This window comes from Meles meles, chromosome X (genome assembly GCF_922984935.1).
Source record: "Meles meles chromosome X, mMelMel3.1 paternal haplotype, whole genome shotgun sequence".
Classification (NCBI taxonomy): domain Eukaryota; kingdom Metazoa; phylum Chordata; class Mammalia; order Carnivora; family Mustelidae; genus Meles; species Meles meles.
The window spans coordinates 35857799-35875987 of NC_060087.1; the positions used below are offsets into that span (position 1 = coordinate 35857799).

At 54.4% G+C, this 18189-nt stretch overlaps 1 protein-coding gene across 1 annotated transcript in view; it reads right to left on the reverse strand.

Annotated features, from left to right (window-relative positions):
* Window positions 1-12769, reverse strand: part of BCOR (BCL6 corepressor) — a 90202-nt gene extending 77433 nt beyond the window's left edge. Inside the window, exon 1 of the mRNA XM_045995115.1 lies at window positions 12647-12769. The gene's annotated coding sequence lies outside the window, so the exon portion shown is untranslated. The remainder of the gene's footprint in view (window positions 1-12646) is intronic.
* Between the last annotated feature and the right edge of the window lie 5420 nt (window positions 12770-18189).

The following is an 18189-nucleotide window of genomic DNA, read 5'->3' on the forward strand; positions in this document are numbered from 1 at the left end:
AATCTTGCACAAGATACCCCAAGTGGGAGCCCCCCCGGAGGAGCCCTTCCTGGAATTCCTCTTGGCAAATTACCAACAAATCCCGGGTAACTCATTGCAGTGGAACAGCTAGCCCCATGGTGTTTGTTCCCACCGCCCAGAAGAGAAAACTGAGGCTTGGAGGGGTGGAGGAACTCGCCCATGGTCACACCTGTGGTAAACGAAAGAGCTGAGACTCCCACACCGTCTCTCTGAGCCCAAAACCTTCCATTACCGCCCCTTCTCCCCACACCCTCTGACATTTCCTCATTTTCTAGAAGAGAACATCCTTTTCAGACTCAGCCAGTTTCCCAACCGGTGGTCAGCCACGGCGAGTGTTAAAAGGTAGAGAATGCCAGGGGCGCCTGGGTAGCTCAGTCGGTTAAGCATCTCACTCTTGGTTCTGGCTCAGGTCATGATCTCAGGGTCACAGGATAGGGTCCCTTGTTGGGCTCCTTGCTCCGCAGGGAGTCTGCTTGGGATTCTTTTCCTTCCCTCTCCCTCTTCCCCACCCCCATAATCTCTCGGTCTCAAATAAGAATAAATAAATCTTAAAAAAAAAAAAAAAAGGGGAGGCGCCTGGGTGGCTGAGTGGATTAAGCCTCTGCCTTCGCCTCAGGTCATGGTCTCAGGGTCCTGGGATAGAGGCCCTCGTCTGGCTCTCTGCTCAGCGGGGAGCCTGCTTCCTCCTCTCTCTCTCTCTGTGTGTGTCTCTGCCTACTTGTGATCTCTCTCTGTCAAATAAATAAATAAAATCTTTAAAAAAAAAAAGACTTGTTATATATGCTCTATCTGATGGATATCTGCTTCTTCCCACCCACCCCCACCTGCCTCTCTGCCTACTTGGGATCTCTCTCCCTCTGTCAAATAAATAAATAAAAAGTTTAAAAAAAAAAAAAAGGGTAGAAAATGCTAGGCCCTACCCCAGGGCTACTCAGTCCAGCTTCACGGAAGTAGCCAGAGTGTGAACCAGCCCCATGAGCTCTGAGGCTCAGCCAGGCTGTCCTAGACAGTCAGAGGAGACCACAAGCTTTTCCGCAAAATACACCCAGTGTTGGGAAATCACTCATGATATGTGCTCATCTGATTATATTCAGACCTTCTGGACCCTAAGGTCGCAGACAGCTCGTGTGTTTTGGCCCCTTCCTAGGCTCTGTGGTCCCTTACAAATGAATCAAGGAGCTAAAGATACACCGGAGAGGCCAGACGACACGTTTTGTGGCTGTGACCATGAGCACAAGGACATCCGGGATGATCAAACCTAAGCCAGTAGTTTGCGAGGGGCTCTGCAGAGGAGATGCGGCTGGAGCCGGGCGTCAGGGAGAGGGGGGAGATTGCTCTGGCCTGGGGACAAGGGGCTGAGGCTCCCTTGAAGGGCAGAGCAGGCAGAAGGGCGTGGGTGGGCATCTGGAAGCCTCCGGCCGCCTGGTGAGTATGCTTCTGGCTTGGGGCAACCAGTGCAGAGGGGGACCAGACTGGGAGAAGGGGAGCAGGGGCTTGAAATTTGATCCAGATTTTTTATTTTCTGTTTCTAAAAGCCACCATCTTTTTAAAAGATGAAGGACCGCATTGCAGATTTTCCTGAGGACAAGAAAACCACAGGCGCGCTTATGTCCCAGGGCGTCAGCTAACATTTTCCCCATGTTGGTTTTATGGGAGACACTTGGGAGAATTTTCAAGGAAGGAAGTGACTTTGAAATCTAATCAGGTCCACTGGACTGCCTAAAAGGAAAAAGAAAATCCTAAGTGCTGACAAGGAGAGCTCTCCTACTCGGTTGTAGGAGTACGAATCGGCCTGACTGCCTTGGAAGACTCTGGCAACTTGGAGTCTGGAAAATTCTAGTTAAAGCTGAACGGAGGCCCAGGTTATAGCCCAGAAATACAGCCTGTGGGTATACAGACAGCCCACAGTACCGTGTCCATCTCTTCACTGGAAGGCAGGTGCACAAGTGTTCATAGTGGCACAATTAGCACCACACCAGAGCAAAGCTGCCCAGGTGCCCCTCAACAATAGGACAGTAGACGAATAAATAAAACGTGGTGTCTTCACACTGTGGGAGATCACACAGCATAGAGAATGAGCACACCACACTAGACACACTGTGGGTAGAATTCATAAGCGTCCCGTGGAACAAAAGAGGCTGGACACAAAAAGTTCACCTTGTAGATGCCGTTTCTGTCCAGCACCGAGTCAGACAACGCTCATCAATGCTACTAGAAGTCAGGACAACAGGGGCGCCTAGCTGGCGCAGTCGGGGGAGTGTGCGACTCTTGATCTTGGGGTTGTGAGTTTGAGCCCCACGTTGGGGGTAGAGATTACTTTTTTAGAAAATAACAAAATAATTTTTAAAAAAGGAGAAGTTAGGATAGCAGTTATCTTTGGGCCTGTAGTACTTGGAAGGGGAGCACTAACTGATTTCTGGGTGCTGGTGATGTTCTGTTTCCCAACCTGGGTGCGGCCATAAAGCTGTACACGAACGTGTGGGCTTTTCCGTGTAGCTAGTTTGCCTCAACAAAAAGTGAATCATCGCCATCGTCATTATCATTATCCAATGGGGAGCGAAGGTTGAAAGCACAGAAGGGCCTCTGGGATAGAGCTGTGAAGAGATTAACGCTTCCAGTGACAAAGAAACAAAGCCCAATGAGGTTCAGACATGGACAAGTTCCAGAGAGACCCAGTTAAGTCGAGCTACCTTGCCAGTGGAATCGGAGACTCAGCTGTAGGGTCAGGAATGGGCCCCCGCGCTCCACAATGGTGGTGACTCTGAGAGGTGATTACATCCAGCTGGTCCCCCTCCCAGTCCTAGGCTAGGATTAGTTACAGAAGATGGATCACCTCGCACACCTTCGGAGACAGGAGCCAGAATTCTCCCAAGTAAGAGATGGTCGGAATCCCTATGGGGTCCTACCATTAAACACCTGCCCCTGGGCTCCATTATCCTTGCTTACAAGATGTAAATCTTGATACTGCTACCCTGAATTTTTATACAGTGGATTCCTCTGATTGGAATCGCTTTGGCCAAAGGCGATTAGATTCCATTAGCCATCGGAATCAATTGGACCGCAAGCTTTCCTTCCTAAAGGGAAGGGCTAGGTTCCAGTACTTGGCTGACTGCAGAGCCCTGGAGGAATTCACTGGAGAGAGGCCCGATTGTAAACATCACTGCTTTCTGAAGAGACCCTTAGGGATCCCTCTCATGTTATTCAAGGATGGCATGAGAAAAGGGAAGACCAGCCTGGAGGGAAAGGAGTCGCAAGAAAGTTCTGGGATCTTTGACCTATGCCATTATACAACGAACACAAGAATATGTGTCCTAGATAGCCAACAAGACTAGCTAAACCTCTAGCTGGTAGTACAGTGAGGCTCCGTGTGACACACCGGGGCCCATTCCAGATTTGCGTCACTCCAAGACATGCTTGGAGGCAAGCAAAGACACTTGCTGGATCTGGGGGTGTCCTCTGGTCTTTCCACCTGCACCAGCCCTGCAAGGGAAGCCCAGCCAGGAAGAAAATTCTCTAGCTTTGCTTTCTCTCTGAGCCCTGGAATGCTCTGTGGTCCATCTTCCCAGGTTTCCTGAGGTTTGTGGCCATGACCCAGAAGCCTCTGGTCCCATAATAAACCACCTCAGAGATGCTAATGCGTAATTATTGCATGGATTTATTTAAATTTAATCTAAAACAGAAAATTCCAGCAAAGGCGGTTATATGATTTGATATATGTATTTGTATATACAAATGCCATAGGTGGAGATACATAGTTTGGGTTTGAACCATCTGTTTCAGATTGCGTTACTGTTCCCAAGTCTTCACCCCGCCCTGTGTCCACGCCCTTTTGTCATGTGACTTTGCAATTCCTCCTGCTGGAGGTGGCTGTACCTCCCATCTATCCCATCGATGCCAGGCCGCAAATGGTCTTTTGGCCAATGGAAGGTAAGCAGAAGTAACAGAGTATGAGTTCTGAGACCAGGACTCAGCAGGCACAACCCGGGTCATCCACTCGTCCGTGGAGGATGAGAGAGACATGTAGGGGCCTGAACCCGACCCACACTTGGAGTCAAGCTCAATGGAACACAGCCTAGAAGAGCTAAACATAGGTGACTCACAGACACATACGTGAGAAACAAATGCTTATGGATGTAACTACCGAGTCCTAAGGTGGTTTGTTACACAGCATTACTATGGAAAGCACTGACCGATACACCCACCACGTAAGCACGTGATTCTGTCAACCCCAGACTCCTAATGCCCAGTGTGTCATCAAGAAAAACACCCTACCTCTCTCTAGCCCCTTACCCTTCTTAATTCTTTTTTTTTAAATTACTTATTTATTTCTTACAGAAAAAGAGAGAGGGAGCAGGGGGAGGAACAGAGGGAGAGGGATAAGCAGACTCCACACCAAACGTGAAACCCAACTCAGGACTTGATCTCATGATGCCGAGATCATGACCTGAGCAGAAATCAGGAGTCAGATGCTTGCTTAGCCGACGGAGCCACCCAGACACCCCACCCTTAATTCCTCATAGCACTTATATCAACCAAAAGTACGACATACGTGTTTGTCATATTTATTCTCTCTCTCTACAGTGAAATGAAGTTTTACGAATAGCCAAGACACTGTTTTGTTCCCTGCTATAAATGCCCAAAGACTTGGTAGGTGCATAGTAAGTGTTAAATTCTGTGCAGAATGGGGGTGCCTGGGTGGCTCAGTGGGTTAAGCCTCTGCCTTCGGCTCAGGTCATGATCTCAGGGTCCTGGGATCGAGCCCTGAATCGGGCTCCCTGCTCAGCAGGGAGCCTGCGTCCCCCTCTCTCTCTGGGTGCCTCTCTGCCTACCTGTGATCTCTCTCTCTCTCTGTAAAATAAATAAAATCTTTTTTAAAATTCCGTGCAGAATGGATGAATATGGTCCTTTTTGTCCTTAGTTAATATGCCCCTTATCTAATTTATGTTCCCCTATGAAGCTCAATGATTTGGTGATAGGCGAAGCAGAGGGAGAAGAAAACATCTTGGGGAGAAAAATCTGCAAACAGGAGACCTCCTCACGTTGTCCCTGATGAAGGATGAGTTATTCGTCCTCAAGGAGCCACTCACAGTGGTTGGGGCCCTCAGAAACCACAGCAGGCTTCTAGAACTAGGACAAGTTGGCCCATCGCTTGGCCAGTGCCATCCAGTATAACTGCAACACAGCTACATATCTGTACCCCGGATCGGGGGCTGTCCTCAACCTTAGGGGGTTTCTCCGTGTGCTGGTTCACTATGGGGGGAACTTCAAAGGGACTTACATGGCTTCCAAGAGCTGTCAGAACGCTTGACTCTCTGGCATCGTGCCAGCATCACACGTTAATTAAATTATATGGCAGAAACACTACAATGTCAAGGTCAGATATTACAGCCGTCAAAGCCTAACATTAGGCACAGTATTTTATAGCACAGAGCAAAGTATACCTTTAAACAAATTTCTTTATCTTTTCCACGTCCTCTCTTGCCTCTGGCTGTGAAGACATCCACCACTCAACCATTCCTACGTGAAGAGCATCAGGGAGAACTTGTCTGAGGGTCCGCAAGACCCTCTCTGGCTTATCAGACAGGAGGACTCCCGGGATCGCACCCACTAGCCTGTCTGACCCTCACCTTGGGACGGAAGTGGGCCTTTTGTGAGCCTGAAACTCCCTGAGAGATAGAGCGAGAGCGAGAGTGAAAGAGAGGGAGAGGCAGGCTCTTCCTGGCTTTGCCCCTAAAGTAAATGCTGGTTCTCCGAAGATGTTTCTATCAGCAGGGCAGTGGCTAGCTAGACCAGAAAATGGGGGGCGGGGGCTTTCCCTCCAAATGCCTTTTGAATAAGCACGGCTAGACACTCTCCACGAGTGTGGAAACTGTCCACGGAAAAGCACTTGGGGCTCATACACCGCTCCGCCTCGGCTCGGAGCACAGCTGAGCTGGGTGATGCTCTCAGGGGGATGATTATGCAGCCGCATTCCAGGTTTCCCTTGCCCTCGCCAATGAACTTGGGGCCAAATGACTCATGGGCAATCACCAAAGCAAAGTTGATACCAAATGCGTTTCAGCGTCCAGACTCCCCCGTACCTATTGGGCACCTTCTGTACATGCCAGGCATTCTTTTTAGATTTTTCTGAAATCTGGTGTAGGACTACCCTCCATGTTAGAAGGGCAAAGGGAGGCCCCAAGAGTGACTGCATAAAGCCACGCAGTAGTCAGGTGACAGAGCCCGCTTTCCAAGAGAGCAGTCTTGGTTCCACCCTGCCAACTACGGTGTGGTCTTTGCTGTTTGAACCCCAAAAGATTTATTAATGGCCCACCATGAACAAGGCACCCTGAGATGGTACCAGGGGCTGGTGGGGCAGGGGGGTTGGCACAAGGAGAAAGGATGGGCGAGCGATGTATCTACGAGGGCAAAGTATTCCTAACTAACACTGGAAGATAAAGTTAAATTAATTCAGATCTTTGAAGGGGTTTTGAATTCTTTCCAAGGGTAGGCGTGTTGAATAAATATAGCGCTTTTGAAAATCTGCCTTCCTATATGGGTGTTCATTGTACTGTTCCTTCGATTTTTTGTGGGTTTGGGGTTTTCAAAAATAAAATAAAATAATTTTTTTTAAAGAATTAGCCTTCATAGACGATCTCAGGGAGGGTAAGCAAGAATTCAGGAAGCAGTGACACCCCCCCCCCCCACAGAGAGACAAACTGGAAAGGGGTGGGAGGGGCTTACTTTCCCTTGGCACACCCTTGATATCTATCCTTAGAATTTTGGGGCACACGCAAGTGTTCCCCCTAACATCTGCCGCTAACCATGACCTTGCCTGGGAGGAACCCCAGGAAAGAGAGCACAGAACTCCCCATGCCCCAGTCCCCGTCCAGCGGTTGGCAGCTCAGAGTTGGGGGGAAATCTCTGGTTTTCCAGCTGTAAATGGAAAGTGGGCAGAAGCACGCCATCCGCCCTTCGGCTTGAACAATATATGCCTGAGGAGGAAAACCAAGGGCAGCTCTTTCCCCTGGTTTCAATTAGTGTGAGCACAGTGACGTTTTTGGCTACGTGGGGCTTATCTCTCTTGGGGGGGATTGTAAGTTCTCTAAGGAGGGGCCCAGGGCCTAGGGTTTCCCTCAGCCACCCCCAACGGGCACAGATGCAATGCCCGACCAACAAGAGGGCTAGGTGTTGAACAAACGCTCACCTCTCAGAAGGGCCACGGGCCTGACGCTCTCCCCATTATATGTGCATGCGGGTACCTCTCAGAGCCTTGGGTGTCACACTTATCACAAGTCGGCACACTCAATGTGCTACTTTCATGGCACCCCAGGGTCAACAGCGGCCAAGGGTCTGCAGCTGCCCAGGGTCGGCAGCTGCCCAAGATGTCTGCTCAAAGCCGGAAGCTACCCGTCAGGGGCCCTGAGCCACCCCCAGACGCACTGGGCCACCCCAAGGGGCTGGCCGCTGGCAACCCACTCCCTCTTGGGAAGTTCTGGGCTAAGGGGCTGGGGGGGACCGCGGACTGGCACTGGAACTAGCACCCTGAGTGGCGAGAGGGAGGGCTGAGAGGACCACCGGGGCTTGGGCTTGGTTTGAGGGTGTGCCCAGGTCTGGGGGCCAACGAAGGCCTGAGTGGTGGGCTGGAAAGGGCACGCTGCCAGCTCAGGCTGGCCCACAGCCAGGAAGTCTGACTGAACTTGGGCCAGCCCTGTTGGCCCACAGACTCTGTAAGCTGAACTGCTCCCCGGAGCTCCTTGGCCTCTTTGTTTTCCCTTCCCCGCAGATCTCCCTTAGTGTTTAGGAATGTGCTTTGAAGGTTCCAGCATGTTTCGCCTCTGCTTAGGGAAACCAAGAGCGGAGGCTGGGCGGAGGCCAGATGGCTGCAGGGAGGGCACCTGTGATCACACTGCGAGCGCCCCAAGGGGCAGGTGGAATCCGGGGGGTACAGACTGGGGGGCACTTAAGCTGGCTCCCCTTCTCTGCTGGGAGATTCCGTTTCCAGTGCTAAACCTTGGAGAGTCTCGGGTTTGTTTTGTTGAGGGAGGCAGTATTCCCTTACCGGCTCCCCCAGAGAGCCTACATTTGTCCAGGAGCTTTTGGGGATAAGCTCCACTTCTCTATTTGTCTAGAGTAACAGAAAGAACTCCAAAGAGCACTCCAGCAGGGAAAGTTGCCTCCCTGATTTGCATTAGACTCATGCTCTGGGCAGACCCCGCAAGGAAAGTGGAGCAAAGGGGCCTGATCTAGATCTCCTCTCTCTCACCTCCAGCCCTGGGAGGACAGTCTCACACCCAGGCCACCCCACTGTAAACCTCGTTGTGGGCAGCATATAAAAGCAGACCCCTGCGAGTGGCCAGCTTCTTTCTTCCCTTCTCCAGTTCTTCATCCCTTGTCCTTTAAGGCCTTTGTTACCAGGCACAAAAAAAGGACTGTGGCTTCACTGTGTATTCCTTGGAGGGCTCATAGCACCGGGTCCTCCTATGCCCAGAGTAGGGCTTTGTACACAGCACGTGCTTAATACATGCTAAATGACTAAAATCCTAGGCCTCTGCAGTGACCAAGAGCACCCTGGATCTTCCTCCAGCCACCAGTCACCCTCCTCCTCGGATTCTGTCTCCCAAACCAGAGAGCTCTGGGTTCTGATCTTACTTTCACCAATAGTTACTTCGAGCAAGCGTTTTGTTTTCTTTTTTACCCTCTGAACCGATTTCTTCAGCTTCAGCAAAGTGGAAGGGGGGCTCAATGAAAGCCCCCGAGCTTCCATATTCTAGGAGAATGTGCATCCCCTCCCCTTCACGGGCTGGGGTGGGGTGTGAGGGTGGGAAATGACCATGACCCAGGTCACGCCATTTTGATCCTGCCCAGGCTCAGGTTTTTCGTGGGGTCCTTGGCCTTCGGCTGAGGATTCTCCCCTGCTTTTCCACGGTCTGTTTAGCTTCACAACACACACCTGGTCCTTGGGCTCCTGACACATCCGTTCCTTTCAGTCCTCACAGCCATTTATAAATACAGCTGTAGCTCCCGCGTACGAGGGGGCCAAGGCACATGAGCAATAACTCCAACGCCGCAAGGGCACCCGAGTCATTTTTCTGCAGCCAGTATTGTCTCTTTGGAGCTATGGTAGACCTCCCTCCTGCCTGGTGGTGACACAAGGCCCTGTGTCCTTATCCATGGGCTCCGGATTTGCTCTGTTTTCCCCTTCCTAATTTCCATTTCTCCTTGATTTCAGCAAGCAGATGCTCTGCTGAGGGTAAACAGAAAGCGTGATCGGTGGGATCCTGTCCTCCTGGCTCTCAGAAGATGCACTCTGTCTGCCCAGGTAATGACCCCCTTTTCTTCCCAGCTTCCTCTCAGCCTCCGTATATTTAGCGCACGTTGCCCTGGATAGAGTTTAATTAGGTACCAATGCACCCACGGGCAAGAAGCAAGGACCCTTCTCCGGTGGAGCAAATGGGGCCCGGCCCAGCACAGGAGCCTGCAGCCAGCACCCCCACTCCCAGGTAGAGGTTGTCCTTTCTCAGCTAATGATCGCTTTAGGCACCAAGTGATGGAAAATCCAGGCGGGCTGGTGAGCTGCAGGGCACAGCTGAGGGACGATTGTATGGACCAGTTTAACATGGGTGGGGGAGGGATAGCAGAAGGAATACTGTGTGTGTGTGTTTCCTGGTCTCTTTTTTCTCCCTTCCCTGCTGCCTTTCCTTCGTTCTTGCTCTCGATTTCAGTTTTCTGTTCTGTTTCTAGCCCACGCGAGTCGAAATTAGAAAGGTCTTTGCATTCATTTATTTGTTTTAATAAAGGCAGCATTTTTAAGCGGCATATTTGCAGCAATTGAGTGTTAAACTAAACACCAAGCCGACTAAATGTGTTAGGGGGAAATGAAAAGTCGGTTTACAAGAAACATATAATTAACACGTTCTCTGACTTTCCCTAAGCCTTTGTCTGGCTGGGGACAAGGCAGAGGAACCATAATCAACTTTAATAAAATGAAAGATGGTGTCGAGGCAAAAGGGGAACGAAAAAGTTTGGAGTGGGAAACAATTCTCAAGAGGGAATTCCTGAGTGATAATAAAATATGTTTAAAAAAATGAATCTCCTGTTGCCTTGTTTTAGTCAACAGCCATGTTCTCCTTACCACGACGAAGGCTCCAGAAGGCTCTAATTTGTACTGTACCTGTTAGCCACTGAAGCTAAGACCTTGGGGAGGGGGGGCAGTAGGGAGGGGGGACAGAAGGGGGAAGAGGGATAGGAGGGGGAGGAGGGTACGAGGGGCAGGCAGGAGATGCAGGGGAGTTTCCGGAGGCTGATCTACCCAGGCTAATGGAAATTACTACTGCACAAACACCAGAGTCTTCACGTGGTCTGACTTCCAATAAACTGTTCCCCTCCTCACCCCTTGGAGAAAGTGAAATAAGACATTAGACTTTCAATAATCTCATATGGTGATGATCAATCAAAACCCAGAGGAGAAGGCCAATTTATAGAAATTGTATCTGCTTCACTGGGCGGCTGCAACCAAGGAAAGGCAAAGAACGCCGTGCTTGCCTTTGATGTGTGAAGTTGCCTAAAAATGACAAATGCCAAAAAATATCGCCTGTTCACACGAGGGCTTTTCAAAAGGGAGAAGGTGCCCGGGCGAGGCTTGTTTGAGGCAGCTGGCGGCAGAGACCTGCCTGTTTAGGGCACATCCAACTATTTTTACTGTCTTTTGGCCATTTTCAGCTGGCGGTTCCATTTTTCTTGTTTGTTTTATCACCAATAAAGTTTATTTACTGATTAACTTTTAAATAGATCCTCTACTTTATTCTTCAAAGTTGGCTTCTGGGACTTGAGCCTTTTTAGCTAGGACCTCTCCTGCCTTTGTGACCAGCTCTCACCAACCTCCCCTGCTCCCCCACCACACACACCCCATTCCCAATCCTGGAGGTGAAGGGCTCAGCCTGTTAACTCCTTGCCGGCTGGTGTCTTTTCTCTGTAGCTACTAATCACCTCCTTTTGATCACTGCCAAGTTCTCAGGTTGAAGGAAGGAGAAGACCTCTTGACCATTCTGGCTGGCTTTCCACATGAGCCTGAAAATGTCGACAAATTTGAAACATCTGCCCGGCTGCTTTGGTCTGATTGCTAAAATATGCCGACCTCAAGCCCCCTCCCCCCGCCCCTTTTAATCTGTTTCATATTCACAAATTAAGCATTTAGTCTGGGTAATAAATCAGGGCGGTTTACGAGGCTCACACGAGACAAACAAGCGAGCAGGGCACAACAGGAGCCCCTGATAGCGGAGTGCGCGCGGAGCTGCCAGGAGTCGGGAGCTCCACGCGCTCGAATGCCGGGAGCAGCCCCGGCGCGCCCTGACACGCCGCCAGCACCCACACTCCGGCGGGTCCCCGAGCGGGCGGAGCGGAGGAGTGGGGCGGGAGGGGGGCTGCCCCAGCCTGGGCGCACACCCCTCCAACCTTCCCGAGAACCCGCGGCGCCCGGCCCGCCCCAGCCTTGGGCAACTCGGCGCCCCCGCCCTGCCAGGGAGGGGCTGCTGGCAAAGGCGACAGCCTCACCCCGCACACACCCAGTGGTGGGCCCATTAAGCCTCTCCCAGCCGAGGAGACTGGATGCCCCCTCCCCCACCTCTCCCGTCCGGCCGGGTTCGGCCTTAAAGCTCCCAGGCCCACTTTCGCCAGAGAAGCAAACGATCCCCTCCACATCCACGTGTGACCTCCACTAAGCCAGGGCGCTAGGCACCGCCCCCCACCCCATCTCCCCGCGTTGCCTCCTCCCAGGTTTTCTGTCCCAGAAGCCACAAAGCTACTTTCAGATTCAGAAATGGGGGGGTGGGGGTGGGGAAGGGCTCTCCTTTAGAGTGGATCGAGGCTTAAGAGAGGCAAGCGGAGGGGAGCAAAGGGACAAACAGGACCCAGGCCCCCGCTGCAGAAACCCTGGCCCAGGCTTTAGCGACCACCCAAACTCAGGGGGGTTCTAATCTTGGCGTTTCCCGCCCTCCCCGGTGCACCAGCGAGAAGCGGACCTGGACGGGGGAATCTCTGGCCAGTCCCAGCCTAGGACCTTGGGAGACCCCGAAGGGGATAGTGGCTCCAGGTAACCTCTTCCGGGCCTGCGTCGCCCTTCCATGCTCAAGTTCCCTATCGACTGGCGTTCTCGACGCTACCGTGGGACGCGGCCGTGGAGAGGCGGAGGGCGGGAAATCGGGCAGCCGGAACCTGCAGCCCACCCCAGACCCGGTGGGGGAGGCAAAAGAACGATTCCCCCACCTCGCAACAATGTACACACATCGCCCTTCCTCTCTTCTCCTAGCACACATTCCGACTGCGAAAGCCATTACCGCCGGCGCGCGAGAGACTTTTTAAATATTTACAGCCCGCTCTCCGCACGGTAGCCTGATCCATCTTGTGGGCGCGGAGGCGGGGCGCGGGGCTCCGCTCCGAGGGAGGTGCGGACCCAGGGCGGGGGGCGCCAGCCGCCTCCCCCGCAGCCCCCGGGTCCTCCTGTAGCTCCCCACCTTGTCGCCCCCCCAGATGGGGAGGGGGCCAGAGACGGCGCGCAGCGCGCCCGGGGCGCTGCCGGGGCCTGAGCAGGCGGGGGGGCAGCGTCGGGGAGGAGGGAGGGCCGGGAGGCTGATTTAGAGGTTCTCACCGGGAAGCGAGCGAGGCACAGACCTGAGAGCCGCCGCGCGGTGAAATCCGAGGAGCTCTCTTGGCGAGGAGGGGCTGTCAGAGGCCATTTATCTCTCGCCAGAGTGGAGGCTCGGCTCCCACACCGCCCGCGAGTAACAATGGCAGCGATCAGCAGCTCTGCACGCGCTTCAGTGCATGAATGGATTGCGGAAGATGCCTGCGCTCCTCTCCGCTCAGGCGGCTCTCGGAGCGCCCCCTCCCCGTCCGCCGCCCCCGCGCCCCCCCCCCCCCGCCCCGGCCTCCTCCGGCCGGAGAGCAAGCGGTGCGCCTCGGGGTTCGCGGGTCCGGCCCCGCGGCGCGGTCACTGTCACCCCGACCCCGGCCGCCCTTCCCCCTGCCGCCGTTCCCAGGGCCTTGGCACCTTGCCACCGAGTGTCATTAGGGGCTGAAACTTGACACAAGCCTTCCCGACGCAGACACCCCCGCCAGCCCCCTCCCGCCTCTGCTCCCCTCGCGGCAAGTTTACTTTCAAGGAGTTAGACGCAGTTTCCTCCTCCAAGGCCGACAATGTGCTGGCCCACGGGGAGGGGGTGGGCTCGGAAGGGTGTCTTCACCTGTTCCGCGGCCTAGGGTGTTCTCAGGCCCCTGGCTGGCTCCCTAGCCCGAGCACCCGAGGCCAGTGACCCCTCCCCCTCTTTGTAGCGGCTAATCCACCGAAAGTCCCTGCGATCGGCACAGGCACACGCAGTCAGGGCACCCCTACCCGGACCCACACGTCTGGCCACCTTTGGGGTCAAAGACAGAACCCCGTAGTCAAATTTTCGGTGGCTTACAGTCTCGAGAGTTTGGAGAACGCCACAGATGGCGCAAGGTCGGCCGCTGAAGAGTTCCCCCTTAACTCTGCAAAGTGGGTCTCATAAAAGCCCCCTTTCAGCTGCTGTCTAGGGCTGGGGGCATCAGGAAACGCAGTGAGGGATACTCCGACCCTCTTTGGTTTACTTTGGCGGAGCTAAATCAGAACCTCGGGATGTTTCAGTCCGGGAGGTCGCTGAGCCCGGGACACGTCGACCTGAGCTGGGGGAGGGGGCATGAGGGGTGCACACTCGCAGGGATCCCAAGTCAGTGCCAAGTAGCCAGCGGGAAGAGGCCAAGCTGAGCCCCCGGGTAGAGGGAAGGGGGCCACACGGGCGCAAAGAGCTAGGCAGCATAAATGCCAAGATGCACTCAGCGAGGCAGAGCCTGACCAGCCGACCCAGGAGACTGGCGAGGGCAGGCGAAGAGCTGGCAGCGAGACAAAGCGGGAGGAGAAAGCCGGGGAGGCTCAGCCGCAGACCCGGAAACGCAGGCAGCAGCAGACGCCGGAGCCCGACGCGGAGGCATGCGCAGCCAGGCCCAGCCTGGCATACCCCTGGTGGCACGCCTGGGGGACAACGACGAGGACTCCCACCGGGGCCTACTGCCAGAGCTGGTCTCCGTTGGGCCTGAGCAGGCTTGGCGAGTCAATCTGGACCTTCCTCGGCTGTGGGGAGGTCTTAACCAACAGGGACCCCTCTGGTCTCCCCCCCTCCCTGAGCCCCAGACAAAGGTCTGGATTAGAGAGTTTCAGCCCCTTCTCAGGGCTCAGAGCATGGCCCTTGGAGAACTCATGTCTCCGCCCTGGGCCTCGGGAAACTGTTTACCTGACTTGGAGGCGGCTGGAGGGCCGCCACCGTTCACCGAAGTAACATTTGGGCTTCCCAATCTTAAGACTCTTATGACCAAGCCCACGCCCTGACTTTCCAACCAGCGGGAATCCAAACTGGACTTCCCCCGACCGGGAACAGTGTAATGTGGCAAAGAGGACCCCAGCCTCAGGTTCTTGGCCACTCCCTCCCACTGCCCGCACAGTGAGCCCAGCAGCCCCCGCACTGGGCCAGCAGCGGCCCCAACTCACTGCTTCCCCCAACCCCGCCAACCCCGGCAGCTTCCGCGGAGCGCGACTGTCCTCCCTCCAACCGAGAAGAGCGCTTTCCCGAGGCTATTGGCCATGAACACACTAGCTACACCCCCCCCCCCCCACGGTTGCTCTGGCCCTTCCTGTCTCCCGTTGGGCGTCCTCGAAACTTGACTGCCCAGTCTGAGCGCAGAGCCACGCTGAGCCAGGAGCCAAGGAGAGCAAGTGGATGGAGGTGGCCAAGGGAGAGGAGGCGAGCAGCCCATAATAGAGGAGGGGGCTCCTGCCTGAGAGAAAGAAGCCAGCCGGGAGACACAGCCTGCAGGAGAGGGGGCGTATAAAGGGAAAGCCAACACTAATCCCTCAGCTGGCCTCCGGTGGGGCCTGACAGTCTGCAAAAGCCTTTTCCCTGAATATTATATCATTTGCACCAGCCTCGCTGCCGCTCTGTGAGGGAAGCCAGGCAGATACAGCATTACCCCCATTGGCAGAGGAGGAAAATGGGGCCCAAAGAGGTTAAGAGAGTCTGTACCAAGGTCATAGAGCCAAGGATAGTGGAGGAGGCCCAAGGCCTGAGTTTCCTGCCCCCAAGTTCATTTTCCTGTTCAACAGCTCTGTGTGTGTGTGTGTGTGTGTGTGTGTGTGTGTGCGCGCGCGCGCGCGCGCCTGTGTGTGTTTGGGTGAAGATCCATGTCGAGGGGAAGGGGGATGGCCGGACGAGGAATGCACAGTCCAGTCAGGGAAGTGCAGGAAGGAAGGACACAGCCCCACACCTCTTCCTCTACCCAGGTCTCACGGAGCGGACCACTCTTTCTGAAGCGGCCTGAGAGCTGGCCCCCAGCCCACCTGCCCAGGGGTGAGCCGCCAGTGTCCGGCCATGCCTTCAGCATGGCTACTCCAGAGGTCTTGCAGCTTTGGGAGGCCTGGCTCTGCTTGTCTGCTCAGCTCTCCTCTCGGCCTGTCATCCCCGCCCCCAGCCTCGGCTGCAGGGCGCCTCGCGTCCAACTGTGGTTTCCGGGCAATAAAACAACTATTAAAGTCTCAGGCACGGCTGGTGATTTGCATCACATCCTCTCGTGCATGGATTCAATATTTAATACACAATATTGAATACGGATATTAAAAATCAATAGCTGAGGACCCCTGGGGAGGCGGCACAGTGCGATCCTGCTTTGGGAACACCACCAGCTCCTTTAAAAAGACAGGAACGGCAAGTTCAGCCAAGCCGAGCCCAGCACCAGGGGAAGTGAGGACTAGGGGATGCCTCTCAGCTTCCTGGTATGCTTAACTGTACGGAACCGTAAGTCGAGCCCAGCGAAAGGGAGGCCGAAGGGATTGTTTGTCCCCAGGCTTTCCAGGTTGTGGGGTGGGGGAGGGTAGGATTTGTTTCCGAGCCAGCTAGTTGGTGCTGGTTTTGGGGGTTTGCTGTTTGCATTTTGGTTTGGGTCAGGTCTGAGTCCTGCAGGCAAGCTCTCAACTCTTCCCACCTTGAGGGCTCCTTCTCCTGGCCCTCCTGACATCCATCACCATAGGCCCCATGGGCAGCTCTTGGCAAAAGCTTTCAGGGACCTGGAAAAGGAACTCCAATGGCTCAGGATATTCTTTGCACGGGGAAAAGAAACATGAATGCCTGCTACCAGACTCAGAGTCGCAAGGCCTTCTGAGGCACCACCAGCCTTCAAGACAGAAACCCTCTAGCCATGTGGTCCACTCAAAGACCTGGGGATGGCTGGGTGGCAACAGAGAGAAGGGGATGACAAGGAGGAGGCTGGGACACCGAAGCACTCCTGCTCCAGAACAAGAATCCAGATTGTCTGTTAAACAGCCAGGAGAAGAGCAAGCTCCCAGGACACATAATTATCTTTTTAGGCCCGAAGAAGAACACAAATTACTCTCTTCTTTATCAAAACACAGGAATACACTTTACCCTGCACAGAAACAAGTTTCTGGCAGACTGATAGGATACGGGTGAAGGAGAAGAAACATCTTTGAGCAGATTCTTTTTTCCGCTACAGAAAGAGAAGAGAAACTAGCAGTGGGGAAATACACTTCAATCATCTGATTGGAAGGGCCTGGAGGCTCTTAGATGCCAAAGAACTAGGTGAACTTGACCTGCTGAAGTGCCATTCTGGACACCAAGTTATATTAATCTTAGAGTCCTTTTTTTTTTTTTTTTTAAATCATAGCTCAAATCAATATGGACCGAGTTGGAAATCTTGCTCTGGTTATAAATAGAGAGGACACCTCAGGGAAACCCCAAAGAGGGGATCTGGGTAAAGTTAGAAGGGAAGGAAAGAGGTGTTAGAAAATGAGCCAGTGGCCTTGCCTCTTTGTTCCTTAACAGTTGCCAGAGAACCGTCAAAGGGAGGGAAAGGGTGCCCTTCTCAGAGCCATCACAGGCTAAGCTGCTGCTTTCTGGCTGCTACAGGTCTCCTGGGTGGTGGTTTGCAGACACCCCCCACCCCGGAGTTTGCCTGTGTATTTAGGCGTTTCCAGGCTGGGGGTGCAGCCACTTCTACAACATCGGCCCTGGGCCTGTGAAACCCACCAGCAGAAAGTTCTACTCAGAGGACACATCGTTTTAAGGGGGATGTTGGATATAGGGCAGTGCTCCCTCCGGCATCACGAACAGCGTTTTCTTGAGTCCCTCAGTACTTACTATTGGACTGCCTCACTCCTTTCCCTCTTGGCCATTAGGCCAGGCTCTAGCTCCCCTATAGACCCACGCAGAACTGACAGTTTGCAGACCCCATAGTCTGCACCAAGTGGGGACATGTGGCTAGACCAGGGAGGGGGCCAAGCAAGAAGGGAGGCTCAGCTGGGGGGACCCAAGGCTCCGGAGGGCCTGTTGGCACAAGCTTAGAGCTGACCCCGCTTGGGGGAGGTGCACGTCCAGAACCCACTGAGGCTGACAAAAGCCCCCTGGACCCACCGGGTACTTCAAATGGCCCTGTCCTGTTGGGGAAGGCTAGGCCCGGGTTTAGGAGAGCTCTGCTGTAGCAAGTCCCAAATGCTGAGAGGGACTGGGGCGGGGGAGGTGGCAGGGCAGGAGGGAGCGGATAGCTCGAGCTCTCCCAACGCCCCCACCCCTCAGTAAAGTCTTCCAGGAATGAACTGTAGTTTCTACTGGAATTGCTCCTGAAGCCCCTCGGGGACTGTCACTACTCCTGGGGCGAGGCAGCGAGCACCATGGCTTTCTGCCGAGAGGATCCCCTGGATAGTATTCGCGCTCACCAAAAAACGAGCCTCAGATTTTGGCGCAAAGCCTCACTCTCCGATAAGACTCTACCTCCCCACGCCCCGCAGAAAAACACCCCCGAACTGCTGGGGTGAACTGAGTCTGAGGCCAGGGTCAGCGGAGGGGCGTCCCCACCACCAACAAGTTGCCAGCCGAGATAACAGCTGTGGGAGGGGGAGGGGAGCCGGAGGCAGCCACGACTGAACGGTTGCGATCTAGAAAATTCAACAAGAGGCTGCCGCGGTGGCGGTGGCGGCGGCGGCGGCGGTTCCAATTAGCAGAGCCAACTGGGAAGGCAGAGAGCGAGGCGGCGGCCCCGCCGATCGTGCCCGGGGCGAGCAGGCGGGCGAGGGCACGGGGCCTCCGCGCTGCTCGGGCGGCCCTCGCCCGG